The sequence below is a fragment of the Xiphophorus couchianus genome, chromosome 7 (genome assembly GCF_001444195.1).
Source record: "Xiphophorus couchianus chromosome 7, X_couchianus-1.0, whole genome shotgun sequence".
NCBI lineage: Eukaryota > Metazoa > Chordata > Actinopteri > Cyprinodontiformes > Poeciliidae > Xiphophorus > Xiphophorus couchianus.
Window position 1 is genome coordinate 30,970,275 of NC_040234.1, and position 15,251 is coordinate 30,985,525.

A 15,251-nucleotide genomic window follows, 5' to 3' on the forward strand; every position below is an offset into this window, starting at 1 on the left:
CACTAGATACTGCATTTATGATAAAAGAAGTACATCAATGAAAGCCTTGTGGTAAATGTGGAATTTAAACTGTCTAAAAATATAAGAACTTGGACAATTGTAAAATTTTGTATGTGGAAACAAAAAACTTTTGGTTTGAGTTTAACATGTCATTCGACATGAAATAATTCATGTACATTTTTTTTTCATTTTGGATAGGTTTAGACCACAACTTTTTAATTAAGCACAAATGACATGAGTAGATTATAGAAAATGACTTTTAAACATCATATCAAAACACAAGTAGAAATGTTGTACTTGTGCAGATGACTCTATGATTCATTATTGTTGGTGAATAGGTTTGTCATGAATTAATCCAAACTACAGAAAAAAGAAGTGACCAGAACCCAGACTTACTCTGTTGTTTTCTGTCGATTGTTGCATCACTTCATCAGTGTAATTCATGCTAATGTTTTTCTCTCTGCTGTCTAGCAAAAATTTACTTTTGGTATGATGAGAGAGTGAATTTTCAATGAGTGAATTTTCTGCTTGAAGCTTCAGTATGATACTCCTACTTCTTTAAATTTTGTCATATCAGTAACAGTTCTCTAATTCTGGAACACATCTACCTGTACATCTAACTAACACACACTCATCTTCTCACCTTGTGTACCTATCAGAAAAGTGAGGATGCCAGCCATCTTGATGGACAGCTCCATCCTCCATGGAGCTGTTTCCTGGCAGCCTTTCTTGTATTGTTTTCTTCATGCAAAATCGTATATATTTCAATGCCTTGACCTTGACTTCTGCAATAGATTATGGGATTCATATTAAATATGAGAGTTGTGCTAACCAGTTCATGTTTTATTTTAAGGTGGTAGAAAATGTGGTTAGCAGGTAATGAATGTTTAAATATAGTAATTTCCATTTAAGTTACATGTGGATAAAGAATTTGGGACATATTTTATGAAAATCTACATCTTTGACCTTAACTCCGGGTTTTGCACTCTTGTACCGTAATCCCTGGTCTCCCTACATGTATTTTGGATTATGTAAATGTACTCAGCTTGCTTTGGCTTCCATGCTGATATTTGCTGTTAAGTATGTTAATCCCAGCCATTTTTAAATGCTTTCTTATGAAAGCACTTTATTTTATTTGCACTTTATAACAAGTCTGATATGTTTATTATTAGAGGGTATTTTTCTTGATTTTATTTGTAGACATGGTGGCGCTTTGTTGCTTAGGTCCTTCCTTATTTTATAATATTCAGTATTTATTTTCCAAGATGCCCATATTTCCTCAAAAGAAGTAGCAAAAGTCAGAGAAGGTCTTGATTTTGGAGTCATTTAACCATGACCGGCAGTCTTGGCAGATAGTGCTGTTCATTTATCATCACTTCCTGAAACCTGATGATGCAGACTAAAGGAAGTCCAGGTATTGGCTGACAGTAATCGATGTGGCTGGAAAAAGAAGGTGGTGTGTCAGCAGCGGTGTCTGTATGTGTGCATTAACGGAGGTCAGAGCCACCGGAGGCATGTGGGATACAGAGATAAACAGGATCGCCAAGGACTCCCTTCCATCAGTACATTAGCAAAGCAGTGAAGCATAGCTGCTTAGACATGTGCACCAAAATGCACACCCACATGCTGAAAAAAGGTGTTTTGTGAGCAATGACAGGCTACAAATAAATTAATTGTATGTGAACATACTGTTGGGTGTTTATGGGAAGACTTAAAAATAAACAGTTTGATGGCAACAAATATTTTTGTTGACAAGAAATAAGTACTTCCTGGGATTTTTCTTTATACATTTATCATTCTTAATAATAATAATGAGGATGATAAAAAATTGTTTTTATTTTAAGAAACCAGTTTACCCCAGTAAATGCTTGTAATGTAACCAAAAAACAACAAAAAAACATTTTGTTGTCTACTTGTAATTTTCTTCATGTCTAAACTCAGATCTGGGAGTTAAAGACATAGCAGAGTTAAACTCTTTTGCTGCAGTCAAAATCAAAATGCTTAACTTGTATGGAAAAACCTGAATGACAATTATAAATAACTGATTATGACAAGATCTACTAACTGAACACCAACACCTGTGCATCGTGACAGAATGTGATGCATAGTAGAATGTTCAATTAACCTTGACCAAATGTTATGTTGACAATATGTTTTCAAAAGCTTGACATCTTCAGAAATATCTGGTATGAGTCAACAGTAAATGTTTCTATGTTTACTTTAAAAGGGGCTGAAGATGGATGGAGAACTTATAGGAACTATGTTTTCCACCTCATGTGTGATAGCTGATCAATTTAGCATTTATTTTTATTCTCAGTGGACACTGTTGAGACTGCAGAGTTGCAAAGTGTGTGCATCAGTAGATACACGCATAGAAAATGCAATTTCCTTAAAGTTCATACAGAGTTTACATATTCATGCATCCATTATTCATTCCCTTCCAATCATACTTTCTCTGTTTGTCTGCCAGTAACCTTCTTCATATTATTTCCCATGTTTTTACGTTTTTCTTTCTTTTATTTATTTATTTTTTCTTAGAAGTACCCTTAAAATAACCCATCATCTAAACTCATAATGTAAACAAAGTGAGGGTTTTTGGTTTCTTTTAAATAATCAGATTAACTTAAAATTTGATAATGTCTTTTTGGTTATTGACTTTATATAGTCCATAACCTTTTCTCCAACTTGATAACAAAATGAATAAGTAAACCCAGCCTCAGTCTAGTTGTAACATTCATTTAAAGCCTCAAATATTTCTTAAGAGAATCGTAGACTTATTAAGACGTCTTTATAATATGGAAATCAGTTTCCACCAGGAGAAAATGCACAAACACTTATCCAGTCTATTTTCTGAAGTGACCCGCTAAGCCTTGGATGAGAGCAGCCCTCGGTTTTCACGAACAGCTGCCCCCCCTCCCGCCGTCACCCATCCACCACCAGCCAACCCGTCCAAGTACCCCTCACAGGTTACCATAACAACCACGACCTCTGGCACTCCACCAATTAGAAAACAATCAGCCTTGAGAGACCAAAGTGAAGTGAGCTTGGCAGTGCAGGAAGGAGGGGCATTGTAGTACATGTGTAAAGGATAAGCAGCGAACAAGAAACAAAGAAAAAGCATGAAGTAAAAGCAGGTCCTTGTAGGGGCGGTTTGTTTTGCATTTAATTAGAACAAAAATGGGTTTTGTTAATTGAAAAAAATATTAGTACATTAGACTATTCATTCCTTTTAGTATTTAATGCAACTGGATGTTTTGGATGTGTTAACCTTGCTAATAACTTATGTTTGCTTTTCAGAATGTATCACATTATGTCCGTCTAAAGACATTCAGTGATGCTTCAAGATCTGAGTAATCTGATGATGCCTTTAAGTGGATATATAGCAAATTCACTTTTTTGCCGACTTACACATCTATTTTATACCCAAGCATTTCCATTTCATTACAACCTTTTTACATTTTATGCCTGGGAACAAACCAATTTTTGACCATCTTGGTGAAAATATTGTTTTTTTTTAGAAGTTTGATATTTTTTGTTTTTATGATCCATAATTTAATTGTATTTAATTTTCCAAAGATTTTATAATACACCCAAATCCATTGATTCTGTTCCCCTTTTATGAAATTTACTTTTGCTGGGCAACAATTCGTCCACACACTTGTATTTCGATCCGTAAAGATAAGTCTACACATTTAAAAATGGTTGCAAACAACTCAGAGCTGCATTTCACATTGGTCATACTGAGTGTCATCCAAAGATTGAAGCCCATGCTTGGTAGGTGCCGGGTCATTTTCTTTGACTCTAGAACCGCTGGTGATTTAACTAATTCATTTTTTGATACCTTGGTAATGGACCGATATACTGTTTCATGTCTGTCTAGCATTTCAGTGGCGTAGACAGATTGGCTGCCATAGCTAAATAACCCTTTAGCTTTGCTTTCCCACACACTGTAACATAGATAATTTGTTGACAAGCTCAACAGGGATGCCACAAATGTTTTTTGGACATGATAGGAAGATATCCATCGCATATATCTCAAAGTAGTGACGGGACCAGATGTTTCACAGAATGCATTTCATTTCTCCACATTTATACCTGTCTGAGATGTATTTGTCAATACTTAAACGACTTGACGGGAAGGAAAACAGGTTGAAAAAGTGGCAAGAAGAGAAGAGGAATGATTTAATTCTAAAGATCATTAAATGGAGTATTTTGTAAAATGAATAATGATCAGAACACAAACTGAAAGAAGATTTTTGGAGGAAGAAATTCATGACATATTTTGAGATACAGAGAAATGAATGAAAAAGGAAATTGAAACTATAAGACTGATGGCCACAATTTAGCTTGTGGATAATTGAGATTTTGGGATGAATCAACAGATGAAATGGGATAAAGAGGCCAATGAAGTGAGGATGTGCACAAAGAATGACGATAGGAGCCGGTGAATGAATATCCTGGATGGAGAAAGTGAATTAAAATGAAAAAAATAGAAGCGAAGTCAGAAAAAAGTAAAGAATAAACTAAACTGAGATGCTAGGAGTGAAAAGTAGTGAATATGGGAAGAACTAAAACGGAAGAATCTGAAGAGGTTGCTTTGTAGAGGCAGGGAGGAGGTAATGGGGAGAAAGACAAGAAAATGGCTAAAGTGTGTGTTTTCCGGATTCAAAGCGTGTGATTCAGCCTGCCTAATAAGAGAAAGCTCTCAAGAGGCACTCGTGTGCACCATCCCTTCCTCCCCCCTTAGCACTCCTTCCTTCAATAGATCCTTTCTAGGTCTCTCTTCCCCCTTGTTGCACTCTCTTCCTCTCATTTATGATTTCCGCCTCTCGTATTTGGACAAGTAGTTCTCAATGAAAAATAAATTCCATGCAAAGGACATCCGCCCTCTGTAGAGCACGCACATGGTAAAAGTACACATGGGCGCATACACTTGGACTCATAAAATAACACTTTTATATGTCAAAAATGTACACTCAGGGACAGCTTTGTTCATCTTTCATTCTATTTTGCATCACAATTCTACTTGCTCAAGTCTGGAGTATTACTTAAATTATAGAGCGGACAAATTTTACGTTGCTAATTCTTTGTACCTAAAATCATGACTGAAGACAAAACACTGTAAGTGTTTTTCTGCCCTTTTATAGTGTTTTAGAACATTGAATACTGCTACCAAAAATTGCAGTATTCAATTACTTTGCATTCCTATGGTGTAGGGAGGTCTGCAGCTGTAGGAATAAAATATTTCACCATCAGCTTTCTGTATGGTATCTATTTTCAACTTAACTTCCAGCTTCACCTGAGAACCATGGATTTTACTTTTTGAATATGTCAAAAATTTTAATGACATCATGATCTCAACTGTAAGACACCATATTCACTCACTGATCACCATGGTAGTACTATGCGGTGCATGGTGGCGCTGTTAGTAGCAATGTTGCCTTGCAGCAGGAAGGTCTTGCATTTGAATTCTGACCTGAAATCTTTCTACATAAAGTTTCCATGTTCTCCCCTGTGAATGTGTGGTAGATGGGAAAAAGTTTCCCTGGATATTAGTACTGTATCCAGCCCTCTTTTTCCTTCAGAACAGCCTCTCTTAATGACATGGATTCAATGAGTTATTGGTATAATTTCATGAGACCTGTAAATGAGACCTGACATGAGACCTGTAAACCTTACAGATGATTGTGCATTGAATTTCAAGTTGTCACAATCAATAGTACAATATTGAAAGTCACTGAAACCACTTTTCCTGCCTATTCTGATGTTTGGTTGGAGTTCAGCAACTTATCACCAGGTTTAAATGCATTGAGTTGATGGCAAGTGATTAGTTAAATTTGTATTTATGTTAACAAACAAGCAACTTAGAATTTGCTCTCTTCAATTGTCCAGCAAGTGTAAATTGCACATATTGTTAGCCCTACTTAAAACATACATCTATAACCCATTAGCATCAGAGTCACATGCTGTTCTATGCAGTTGCTCTGTCTGCATCGGTAACAATTTAGTTTCTTCATGCTTGAACTGGCTCCAACTGATAACTTTTTAAACGACTGAGCTCATCAAGCAATGAGTGTGTAAAATGAAATGATAATATCATGGCCTAAGTAACATATTCCCTATAATGCAGTTGAAGTGTAATTTTTATTCCTTTTATTTAAGTATATGTACTGTACATACACTATAGAAATCAGATGAACATCAAAAGCAACACACACTTTGTAGATGTGATGTTTAAAAATAATGCACCTAATTTCTTATCATTAAGGCCAGTATAATGCATGTTTTAGATACTCTATCATACGTGACAGATAAAGAATGGGACAGCGGCTTGCTGACAGCAGCAAGTTACAAAAATAAAGTACATAAATCTCATTGTAAGGCATCTTACAACTACCTCAATGAGAAGCCGTGTGAAACCTTGTTGATAAGAACTATTATTAGAGTCTTTCTCTTTGATGAGGTACATTTTTCACATGGGCTGAATGTAGATGTAAAATATGGTAGAGTAATAAGAAATCTCAACAGTTATACAATTTTTTTTCTTAACCTTCATTAAGGGCTGCAACCTATTAACTCTATAGGAGCAACGCTGACAAGTGCACGACTGTGCCTGTACTGTGGTTGCATGTTACCAGGGCCATATCTCCAGGGCCACATGTAGTTCCCCACAAGCTGTTAGCCAACTTTACAGATATAGTGATGAATTGTGTATTTCTTTTACCAATCATTGCTGTTGTAATCCATCATTCAGATCCATCCATCACAACTTCTGTGTGGTTGCCTTTTCCTGATATCACTATTTGGATTGTTTTTCACTGCCAGGATAGAAGTTCCCACTGTTTTGTCATCTGTTCTATTTTTATATTCTGCATATGGCTCACTGTGTGTGTTTGCATCATGTTGACAGCTCACCACAGTGACCTGAGCTGTCACTGATGTATGTATTTTCTCAAATCAACCTTTTTCTCACAGTATCGGTTTCTTCAAGCTGTTGGACTGCATGTGTCTTTTGGTCCTTTGAAAGAGAAACCAGACCCTTAGCATCACAGATTATGCTTAATAGTATGTATTTTTTCACATATTTATCCTTTGTTGCATGACCTATCTCTGGATTTTGCTTGCTAGTTCACCTTTTTCTATCACATTTTTCTCTTCACTCAACTTTCTATGAGTGGAGAGGCAGCTTTTTTAGCAATTGCCTTTTGTGACTTACACCCATATGAAATATTTCAGGCTCAATAATTGTGACTCCATTGTTTTAGCAAAATTTCTCCACTCCATAAAATAAAATGCTTAAAAAACACCTGAGAAAAATATGATACATGGTGCTAAACAAGAGGCGCCTTAACAGTCAGAATTCAAATCTCCATCAGTTTCTCAAGTTAAAATGAACTGCAACTTAAGTGCTTCAGCAGAAGGTGACTGGGTAGTCTTTCATGGTTCTTGACATTTCACCTCATTCAAAAGCATTTTTGAGTTCACTCTTCATCCACAGCTCATTTTGACCTGAAGAAAACATTCAGATGTGAGGTGAAGTGTTTTCCAGAACCTTAAATGGGTTTCTAGGTGCCTTCTTATTAGGCGCTCAGGGGCATCATGACCAGGTTTTACAGAGAAACTAGTCAGACAAATGGATTGGGGTAGAACCAACATTTTATTTTTTCATGCTTTCACACCTATAATAAAGGCAAACGTAAAAACTGCTTTGAAGGATGATGTGCCACTCCACTTCTTTAAAACTCTTTTAGAGCTGCAAACATTTAATGGCCTTTTTAAAAAAAGACATCTTTTATGTGTTTAATAAGTCAATCCCCCTGATTTTTTTGTGAATCCGGAAATTCGTGCAAAATCAACAGATTCCTGCATTAACTGTTTACTGCAAATTTCCTGCAAAAATGTGAAAAAAGAGTTTGAGCTTAAGTGACTAACTCCCACCTGTAGCTGGCAATATTTAGTCATGTTTTTATGTCAAATCTGTCTGCTTGATTTTTTTCCTCATATTTGAAAAACATTTTTGATAAATTTTCTTCTAATGGGATTTTAATATTTGTGTGAATTGATATCCATAAAAATAGCCCATAGTTTCCAGTCTAAAAAAGAGAAAAGGAGATCTAAAACCATATTATTAATATTTTTAGTGTCAGTCTATTGTGGAACTTCAATGTGATTACTCCATTAAAAAACTGCAAAAACAAAAACATGCATTTGTTATTATTTATAACATTAAAAACTGTAAAGAGCCACTTTAATGGAACTACAGATCAGTGCTCTACCCTCTAGCAACCCATGGTTATTTGCCAGGTTTTGTGACTTAAAAAATATGACTATAATTATTCATTTCTAAACCTTTTCAATATACTATTGAAACGTATAAATCAGTTAAAAATCACAATAATTTAAATTAGCTTCAATAATATGGTTGCATATGTGTGCACACTCAAATGAATACTTTGTTGAAGCTTTGTTTAATGTAACTTCAGTCTTCCACGCTACATTGGAAAATTCAATCTTCAGTCCAGACATATGCAGAACTTAGGAGAACATTCTCACATCTAGAGCAAAAACAGTTCTTGTTGGGAATCCCTGCTGCTCTGGTGGGGGATGCTGTTCCCCTCACCAGTTTCAATCTCGTCTTTTCAATCAATTTGGAGGAATGTCCAGTTTTTGAAATGTCACCACTTCCCAAAGTTTTCCCAAATATTGACACCTTTCTGTTTTGTGCCATATGCCATGATTTTGCATGCTCTTCATTAGTGATATCCTTCTGGTCCAAAAAAGTGACTTGAACAAATTCAAAGAATGTAAATGTGGAAAAGTAAAAAAAATAAAAATAAAATAAATCCAGCTAGCACTGCTTAGCTTTAGTTTACGTTAATCAGATTATCTATAGTTGATTGTTTGTGGGAACTCAAAAAGACAGAATGACAAAAATGAATCAAGAGATCTTTCAACAAAGCGTCTTCTTTTTTTAACAGATTTGTTTCTATTTCAGTTAACCATACAGAATAAATGTCACATTACACACACCAAAAGTATTGCAATTATTTATCTTGCTCCCATTTCCTTTGGCATTTTAACAAGTGTGCATACCTTTTGAGAGCTATTAGTCTGCTGCTGTTGAAGGCTATTATTTGCTGAGACCTGCAGAAAGCAGGCCTTTAGCCACACACACAACTGTTAAGTCAAAGGGGAAAGTCTAGCCAGACAGGCTGCCCACATGATTTAGTGGCAGCGGGTAGACCACCTGTAGCGCTCCCTCTGAATCTGCCTGACATACACACATATGTATGTATAAGCCTGCACATACAGATGGCTTGTCCAAATAATGTCATGCCAGTTAGTATTCAGTCCCTGCCGCATTCACACAGACACTGATTTTCATCACGACAGGATGCCACCCTCCTCTGCCACCGCGGGTGCCTCTCTTGAGTACGACATTTGGACAGCTAGTCTGATTGATGTCATGGCAGTCGATAGAGCGCTAATTACTCCCCGTGCGTAGACCACGCTGTATTAGAGACCGTGTCATATCCTGTCAGCTGCATTTTAAAAACATGTGTCACTTCCTGTTAGCCTGCGGAAGAAAAGAAAGGAACCCAGAGGCCTGGCAGCCCATGTAGCGGGCTCACACCGAAAAGACTGCCGCACTGTTACAGAGTCTTTCTTTCGCAAAGCTTCCCTCTCCGCCTCTGTTCTCGCCCCTCTGTTTCCTCCCCTCTGACCCACCTGCCAGCATTGGTGGTCTTTTGTTGTCAAACTTCATTAGTAGAGATGTCGGCTAATTAGAGCCCAAGCACAAGCTCGGGAGATTAGGAGGAAAAAGATGAGATGAAAGGCGAGACGAGGGAGGGAGACGGAGGCAGGACGACGGAGATGAGCAGATGATGAAGAGATTAAGATGAAGTAGGAGGGATAGAGAGATGAATGTTATCAAGGTAGAGATAGATGATTAGGTTAGTAGAAGGAGAGAGAGGGAAACAGAAAAATCAAAGTTGCTGAAAAACTCAAAATAGATTGCAGAGAATCTCCAAATTGTGAAGATTTACTTCACTCAGACAGTCATCATCAAGGAAATTGATAAAGTTAATAAAATCCCACATCCTTGCAGGCAAATGAGGGGATATTTCTCACTCTAATTAGTTTAGTTCTTTTGTTTTGTTTCTAGCAACCGGTGTCGTTTGTGAATATGAGACCAAGCAGATGAGTGGAAGATGCAGAAAGAAGATACAGCGGGCTGCAGAGCTGATGCATTGACCTGTGTCTGTTATTGTGGTCGACTTCATCTTTGTTAGACAGAGCTGATAATGATCCTCTGCTTTGCAACTACACACCAGGGAGAACAAACAGATGACCGGATGTTTGTTAACGTGTAAAAAGAAAAAGCGTGTCAACATCAGTTACTATGAAATTTGGTATCTGCTGCTTTTATTGATTGCACTGGCAAAGATTCAAAAACACATAATTTTTAGCATTTATTTTTAAAATTCAATACATTGAAGCTCTTTTTATTTCCAGTTTGGAACATTGTCCAAAATGGAAAACATGGATTTATGATTCATGCCTTATTTAAATAAGGATTAGTCCTAGTTTGCCCTTGCTTTTAAAGGTTGAGAAAGTCCTCCGTAGGGCAGTCTTTTGTCTCCTCAATTGATTGATGTAAATTTTTACCCTTTATGAATCATTTCCAAGCAGAACGTAGCATCTCCCAAGCTTTCAAATCAATTTCAGTTTATGTTTTCAAACCGCATAGATTTTTTTTCTTTTCAAATAGCTATCATTAGTTTGTGCTAATAAAAGGACATTTTGTTTTTCTGAAGGTCAGCCACTCTGCACAAAAACTCCTGTTTATTCTCTTCAAAGGTGACCTTACCTTGAATAATAATCATTCTCATAAGATTAATCCAAAACCTTTAGCAGTTTTACAAGGTTATGGTAAGGTCTTCTGGGGAACCTTACCAGAAAACCTTACCAACAACACTGTGGGCAAACTGATAAACTGCCTGATGGAGTTTGAAAATCTCTTTTCAGTGTCTAGTGGTCATCTACTGGTCTGTTAACAAGGAGGGAGAATGTTGTGCATTTACTGATAACAAATCCATGACGTAGACTTGAAGCATGCTCTTATTTCCAGGCTATAACACCATCAAGGAGGAGCCATCGAACTATTGTGGAGTGATGTTGGTGATTATATCTTGTTTAGCAATTATGCTTCAGAGAGTTACATTAACAAGAGGAACATACATTAGTACTCTTAATCACTTGTTTTTTGATGCAGTTGACCACATCTATTGTTGAATGGTACTGATGAGGTATAGACTGGTTTTTTGACTCGGAAAGTTTTTGAAAATCACCTTGTCTAGTTGTGCTATTTGTAGCTGACAGCTGTGACCCGACTTAAGATGAGTTGCAAATGAATAGCATTGGCTAGACTTGATAAATATTTATATATTTATTGGATCCTGGGTTGTAAATCAGGGGCAGGAAACCAAGCAGCTTCCAAGATGTGCAAAAAACAAAAATTCCCCTCTGAGAACATATAGTCAGAATTGTTTTCCAAAAGTTTGAGAAGAACCTTGAGAAAATAACAGGATTTTCATCTAGCTTGAGCAGAGGCATAACATTGTGCCGCTTTACATTAGTAAAAGAACTCCGAAAAGTTTCCGCCTTTTTGTATTGTGTGGTTCTAGATTCTCATTTTGATGCACGCTGTAATCTCACTTTCAGTCTGGTATATAAATCAGACAGAGCCAACAATCTGAGTGACATATTTCCCACGTGTCACTCTTGGAGGAGGTGATAAATCACCTGTGTGTTTGTCCATCCCTGTTTGTTGTGCACCCATCCCCTGCATGAACCATTACTGTAGCTGCATGTGTGTCAGATACACCAGACCACACCAGCCTTTGGCCAGTTCCTGTCAGATTTATTAAACCTTCAAGCTCAAATCCATCTGTTATGGGAAGCTAATAATATGTGCCTTGCTTGTCTTTCCTCTCAGTATGTCTATATTATCCTGATCTCCATTTTTTTTGTATCCATGACATATGTTTCTTTACATACCACTCAGACGATGCTAATATATACTCTACATCTAAATTATGGATGAGGTTATCTTTGGGTAAACTAAGCTGATAATACATTTTAAATGTATTAATAGTGAATGGGCAACAGCAATAAAATAAATAAAGCATCTCTTGGGGAATTTAAACCAACATATTTTATATTTTTCCTGAATGGATTGGCTTACTGGAGAGCTTGACAGGCCTTACATTACAACATTAAAAATGGATGTTAAATATACATGTCCTGTGATCACGAGTCAGTTCCAAATGCTGATTTAAAATATGCCAGAAGACAGTTTTTAGGGCTGTAACTCCAGATAAAAAATGATCCAACCAGTGTGGTAAATATTTATAGATTACAATGACAAGGACATATTTCTTTACTTTACAGTGGATACTGATATTTCTTTGGGCGTCTGTCACCATGTTATTAATGGAACAGAGGTCTTAATTATTAATGGCAGGGTTATTACCAGCTATGGCGAGTTTCCCATTCGGAGTTTTAAACATTTATGGAATTATTATTGGTTTGACAGAGCGGGAACCAGAGATTGATCTGGCTGTGCTTCCTTTGGTGTGTGTGGGGGACTTTAAGAAAGAGACCAAGAAAGAAAAAGTTTTTACTTTCGTGAAATATTTGCTTTACTTTGATTAATGTAAAAAATAACCTAAAGTTGGAGAGTGATATTTAATATGCTGTAAAGTTAAAGTTAATAATTTGAGATTCCTTTTTCAACCAAAGCCAATTGATAACCTGTCTATGTTTGTAGTTCTGGACGTGTTTAGATATGTGTGGTTCTTTTTTAAAGTCTGTTTATCATTTTGATGTATTTCTTTTTTTTATCTTTTTGTGGGCTCTAATGTCCCTTTTTCAAAGTAGGCTGACAGGAAAGGGGGAAGGAGAGGGAGGGAGACATGCGGTAAACGTCGTCGGGTCCAGGAGTCGAACCTGCGACAGCTGCGTCGAGGCCATGTTGCCTCTTAATGTGGGTCGCGCTAACCCCTCCGCCACCACGGCACGCCCATTTTGATGTATTTCTACGACTGCTCTCCTTCATTTATGCTGTGTCATAAATCTTTAAAAAATACACCTCATTTGTGTGTGTGCATATTTTTATGTGTTTTTACTTGTTTAGAGAAAATACAAAAGATGGATGGATGGATGGATGAATGGCACTACAAATTTTATTCAATCCAGAAAAGTCTAGAATTCAGTGCTTTCCGAGTTTGAAAAACTCGGAAAATAGAAATATGGATATGCATACTTCTATTTTCATTCCCTATTCTACCTAACTACCTTACAGTTTGTTTAGATTTTCTTTTATTGTTATTTGACATGAAAATGTACAGCCCTGATTCTACCTTCCTGTTCTCTCAAGCATGCCTCTAACAAAGCAGAAATGCATGTACAGTACAGACCAAAAGTTTGGACACACCTTGTAATTCAATGGGTTTTCTTTATTTTCATGACTATTTATAAGGCAAGAAATCCCATTTATTAACCTGACAGGGCACACCTATGAAGTGAAAACCATTTCAGGTGACTACCTCTTGAAGCTCATCAAGAAAATGCAGAGTGTGTGCAAAGCAGTAATCACAGCAAAAGATTGCTACTTTGAAGAAGCTAGAATATAAGGGGTATTTTCAGTTGTTTTACACTTTTTTGTTTAGTGCATATTTCCACATGTGTTATTCATAGTTTTGATGCCTTCAGTGTGAATCTACAATGTCAATAGTCATGAAAATAAAGGAAACTCATTGAATTAAAAGGTGTGTCCAAACTTTTGGTCTGTACTGTAATTGCTGCTACAATGTGTGTCATCTCTCTGCTATTAAATCTAGTTGTTCAGCTTCATTCAGTATCCAATGTCTTCTGGCCATCAGGATACTTAAAGCTATTTACCTTCTTTCAGGTCTGATATTAAATGATAAGTGTGGCTGCTCTGTCTTGTTTTCTAACAGTACCAGATTTTCAATTTGCAATCCCCTGCATACCAAATGAATCATGCATTGCACCTTCTTCCCAGGAACATTGTATATTTACATATGCATTAACTTATTTCACATGCTTTTAGCCAAAGCTACTTACAAGTGGTGAACACCATTAAAGCTTACTAAAAGGAACCCTGGCATACAGACCAAGTGCTAAATCTGTTTATATTTCTGTCCAGATGGGACAGGTGCAAGTGCAAATGAGGCCTGTTGTAGCTTTAGAGGTGTTAAGAAAGAGGAGGTGTTCGCTAAACACATTTCTTCAAGATATTGCTGAAAGTAGACAATGTTTTAAGTGCTCTAAAAGCCGATAAATGATCTTAATCTACCACAGTAAAACAATAAAACAATGGCTAAAGATACTTTTTGTATTTTTGAAAAGAATGCAGCAGTCAGGAATACCTAAGCTGTGTCAGTAACATGGGTTTGAATGTGTAAAGGGCCTTTAAATGGGATTAACTAGTGAACGCACCTTTCAAACACAGGTGTTTATACTAAAATCACTTGAGACACACTCACTACTCTCAGACGATCTTCTTTTCACTCATTTTGCACCAATCGGTGAGTTTGCTATGGATTAGGTCCATCACTTTAAAGTTCAAGTTGATTTTTTAAAAATGGAGCAATGTATATTAGTGAACATTTAGATGCAAATACATGAGATTATAGCCCAGAAGCTAATTCCCATCTCTAGTCCCATTGGCAGGTTGATGTTAAAGCTCAGCCAAGCGGTTTAATGTTTTTTACAGCCACTGCAGTTCTTTTTGGGAAAACTTGAAAACTTTATTTTGACTGTAACAGCTGTTATTAATTAGAAATAGCTGATGAATATTTCAGAGAAATATTATTTGTGGTTAATCAACACAAATGGTATTTGACTATTTTGTGGGGCCTTATGGTTCTACTAAAAAAGCCATACATAAATCAACACAAGAGTCATACTCTTTCTGAGTAAGACACATAATGCAAACGTTCACTCAAGACCATCAAGAATAATAATTTCTTTATAGTTTTTTATTATTATTTTAGTTTTTCTCAATTTCCAGACTGACAGAAGACAGATAAACCAAGAAATAACTGGTAGTTCGTCTGACAAAAATAAAATGTACAGTTTCACATCACCAGCCTAGAACTCAAGACAATCTCTTGCTTAAAAATAACTTTAAAAATAATTACAATATCACCTGATGCACT

At 36.5% G+C, this 15,251-nt stretch overlaps 1 protein-coding gene across 3 annotated transcripts in view; it reads left to right on the top strand.

The window, feature by feature from the left end:
• LOC114148216 (partitioning defective 3 homolog B-like) overlaps positions 1-15,251 on the top strand; it is a 210,161-nt gene that overhangs the window by 129,581 nt on the left and 65,329 nt on the right. The gene's annotated exons all lie outside the window — the stretch shown is intronic.